The 4,470-nt window shown below is 39.7% G+C and overlaps 1 protein-coding gene and 1 pseudogene across 1 annotated transcript in view; one reads left to right on the forward strand and one right to left on the reverse strand.

Moving 5' to 3' along the window:
* The window catches only part of LOC118750056, a 4,562-nt pseudogene extending 309 nt beyond the window's left edge, over positions 1–4,253 (forward strand).
* Positions 1–4,470, reverse strand: part of LOC118740873 (soluble guanylate cyclase 88E-like) — a 50,278-nt gene that overhangs the window by 4,775 nt on the left and 41,033 nt on the right. The gene's annotated exons all lie outside the window — the stretch shown is intronic.

The raw sequence follows: 4,470 nt of genomic DNA on the forward strand, positions 1-4,470 counted from the left end.
TTTTTTTTTTTTTATTCAGGTCAAATGGTTTACATGGAAAATTGGCGTATGATCATGTTCCTGGGCACGCCGGTTATGCCTGATCTCAATTCACTCATAACAACCGGGTTGTATATCAATGATTTGTCAATGCATGACTTTAGCAGGTAACTATAAAAAGCGATCTTTACATGTCTTATATAGATATCGAATTTAACACCCGTTAAATATTACTACTCTTCAGAGATCTCATGTTGGCCGGTACACAGCAATCCGTCGAACTCAAATTAGCGCTCGATCAAGAACAACAAAAGTCGAAGAAGCTAGAAGAGTCTATGCGTAAGCTGGACGAAGAAATGAGACGTACAGATGAGTTGCTCTATCAGATGATACCGAAGCAAGTGGCTGATCGGCTGAGACGTGGCGAAAATCCTATTGATACATGTGAGGTAAATGATTTAGAGATACGAATTAATATTAATCCTACTAAGAGGCCTATTCAGCCTGTTTATTTTGAAAAATTCTCTAAGATGGTTGCCACCTGTTCAAGAATTTTAAATGAGTTTAAATAACAAGTAAAGCGAAATATTTTAATATGGATATCAAACAAGAGAGGTTTAAGAAATCTTCATTTCAAAAATATTTTTAAAGGGGTTGCCACCTGTTTTAAAATCTAAAACCAATTTACGTAACAAGTTAAATAAAATATTTTAATATGGGTATCAAACGAGAGAAATTTAAGGAAAGCTGGATCTATTCCTGAAATATTTATTACTGGGGTTGCCACCAGTTCAGAATTTCAAAATCAATTTCGTTTACCAGTTATATGAAATATTTTTATACGGGTGTCTGAGGAGAGAGCTTAATTTCTAATTATTTTGAATAGGGTTGCCACCTGTTCGAGGAATAATAATGAATTTAAATAGCAAGCTAAACAAAATATTTTAATTAGGGTATCAAACAATAGAAGTTTAGGAAATTTTTTATTCCAAAATATTTTAAAGAAGGCTGCCACCTGCTTAGAAATACAAAATAAATTAAAGGCACAAGTTAACTAAAATATTTTAATATGGGTACTAAACGAGAGAGGTTTAAGGAAAGCTGTTTCGAATATATTTTTTCGGGCTTAGGCATTTAAAATGAATTTAATTGACAAGTTAGATAAAATTCTACTAACGTTATAAATGTGTTTGCTACTCTTTCTTCGTTTAAAATTTGGCAAAAAAAATAGCTTATGACCTGGATTAGTATACATCATATTTTTCAAAAGGATTACCACCTGCTTAAAATGCTAAATTATAAGTTCAGCGATACTTTGCAATAAGGATGCCAGAAGAACGAGATTAAAAACAACACTTTATTACGAAACTATTTTAAAGGGGATTGCCACCTATTTATATAGTTAAATACAATTTTATTAATCAGTTAAATGAATTATTGCAATACGGATTGCCAACGAATATGGTTCAGAAAAGCTTGATTTTAAAGAGCGCTGCCACCTGTCAAATTCGTTTTTTCTTTTAGTATGTATTACAAGATGTATATCAATCGCAAGAGGTCTAATAAAGTTTTCTTTCGAAAATATTTTGAAATAATTAAGCTCTGCCTTACTTCTTTCAATCCCTCCCGTTCGTTTTTTTTTTTGCATTTTGCAGATGTTCGACTGCGTGTCCATACTTTTTGCTGATGTGGTCACATTTACCGAAATCTGCAGTCGCATCACACCCATGGAGGTGGTGTCCATGCTAAATGCAATGTACTCCATATTCGACACACTCACCGAAAGAAATAATGTATATAAAGTTGAAACAATTGGCGATGCCTACATGGTTGTGTCAGGTGCGCCAGAAAAGTCTGCAAATCATGCGGATAAAGTTTGTGATATGGCCTTAGATATGGTTGATGCCATAACGGATCTGAAAGATCCCTCGACAGGCCAACATTTGCGCATACGTGTTGGCGTGCATTCCGGCGCAGTTGTTGCTGGTATTGTGGGTTTGAAAATGCCACGATATTGTCTCTTTGGAGATTCGGTTAATACGGCGTCACGCATGGAATCCACGGGCGCCGCCATGAAGGTGCACGTTTCCGAACCAGCCAAGCAATTTCTAAGTCCTTGCTACAAAATGACTGAGCGTGGTGAGATCGATGTGAAGGGTAAGGGTCCCATGAAAACCTACTGGCTGGAGGAACGTGAAAATCGTAAATCATTACAGTTGCCGCCCGAACTATTTCACCCGATTTCGACGTTCACTGCGCCGACTGCTACCGCTACAACTAGCTCTATACCATCTACAGCGCCATCTACATCCGATCGTCGCCTGAGTGTGTCACAGACGCTGAAGGCGATTATGCCAGCGGCTGCTCAACCGGTTATAGGTTCAGTTGAACGCATGCAGTTAGCCAATGCCACAAGCGCTATGATAAACTCAATGGATCCGGCGACGAGTACATCAACAACGCCACAGACTAGTGCCAGCAAGGAACGTGGACGTATGTACTCGCCGGTAACTTTCACAGATGTTGCACGTCGCAGCATAGCAAATTCACCGGTGCGCAATGCTTTTAACAATAATGAGCGTGGTCGTGAATCGCGTTCAAACTCGATGGGGCACGTTTTCATGCGTTCGCCTAGCGACATTTTCGGTTCCCTCGTTTTAGATACAGAAGAATTTTTGGAAGACTTACAATACTCACGAAGTTCATTGGTTAATAGTGCAACCAGCTCAGCGCTTTGCCCCTACAGCCCTGCGCCTACCTTCCGCATTGGCAGCGCACCGTCAAAGCCACGTCCAAATGATCCCGATCAATTTACTCCCGAAGAGCTGGCAGCAATGGAACAGATTACACCACCATCGACAGCACCACCTCGTGAAACTCTCACCTGCAAAGTGGCACCATCGACATCGTCAGCATCAGCGTCGCTGGAGAAATCCAAAGCCAGGTAGGTGTCGGCGCATTGCGAGCATGTCAAGCGTACTTGAGAGAGAGAAATTAGTTACAAGCTACTCTATTTCGGGAATTCTACGGATTTTCAAAGCGAATTTTATGCGGAGATCGTCACGAGTTTATCGTAGAGGTATTAGAAATGAAATATGATTTTAATTGTGGCTAACATCATCGGCGTTAAAAAGAACTGCAGTTCTTCCTAATTCCACAAAAAAAATTCAAAAACACACTCTCTATATCTTCCTCTATATACCGGTCTTGGCATGTTAGTTAATCATATAAAAACTTTACTCTCCAACTGTTCATCAATAAATATTAAATTAAAAAGTAACACATTTTTTAGCCGTTTAAGTCCACATAAATATTTGTGAAAACTCTTCTTTCTTAATCACCCTTTCTCTTCCACTTCTGAATAATTTCTCTTTCTAATTAGAAAAATCACCTTCTCACGTAGCCTAACCGTGCCGCAAGAGCCAGTTGTCACACCACCAACCGCGCAACCAGAGACGGCACAGTCAACCAGCGTTCCGGAAGCCGCTGCAGCCTCCACCTCAGTGCCAGCGATACCGAAGGGTACGGCAGTTGCGATTCCCACTACATCCGTTACGAAACCTATACCAGCAAGTAAGAATATATCATTCGACAGCAGTCGTACGTCATCACATGAATCGTTATCGCCCTGTTCGCCACCGATTCGCTCCAATTCCGCACCGCTACCAATGTCCAAGTCAGCACGTAAAGCATTCCTCGCTGCAAAACAAACAAAAGCGATAGAAAAGTTGGACAGAATGATTGAAGAAGCGAGCGAAGTTGATGTGCAAAACAAGCGTGCAAATATGCGACGGATGGCTGCCTTTCGGGATGAAGGTGGTGGCGATGAGGGCGGTGGTGGTTGTCCGCTATTTTTGCCACCACCACCACCAGGTCCACAAATGACAAACTCCTTATCAGATTCGGGCATAGCACATCATGGGTGAGTAATCCGAAAATGATGCTTACCTGAAATAAGTAAATGTATAATTTATTTTCTCAATCTTTTTTACAGTCACAATCACAGCTATTCGTCTGTGCACTACGCTACTTGTCATCATGGTCACCAACCTAAAATGGCCAACAGTCATAGTTTCAGTCACGCGCGTACATCGGGTCATCAGTGTTGTGCAGGCTATAATCACTCTAATGGGCGACATAGAGTGCATTCGAATGCATGTCAATTGCTGTAAGGGCGACGGCCAGCTATACGAATTGTGCTCGTGAAGGTGCCACACAGATGTACTCTGGTATATTAGTTGTGGTGAAACTTGCATACGAAACAAAACCATGAATAGTACCAAAGAAAATAAATATTTATTTAAATTAAATTTAATATTAAAGTAGAGCCCTATGAACAATGAAATATCATATGCTGGTACATATGTATGTAGTGTGTACACAATTACTTAGTTATAAGATGACTACAAATTATAGTCTTTAATTAAGGCCTAACAAAATGATTTTCACTTATTTTTCAATTTTCTTTTTTGTAATCAATTTTTTAGTTTT

This window comes from Rhagoletis pomonella, unplaced genomic scaffold (assembly GCF_013731165.1).
Source record: "Rhagoletis pomonella isolate Grant_MI unplaced genomic scaffold, Rhpom_1.0 Rhpom_scaffold_00001, whole genome shotgun sequence".
In the NCBI taxonomy this organism is placed as follows: Eukaryota; Metazoa; Arthropoda; class Insecta; order Diptera; family Tephritidae; genus Rhagoletis; species Rhagoletis pomonella.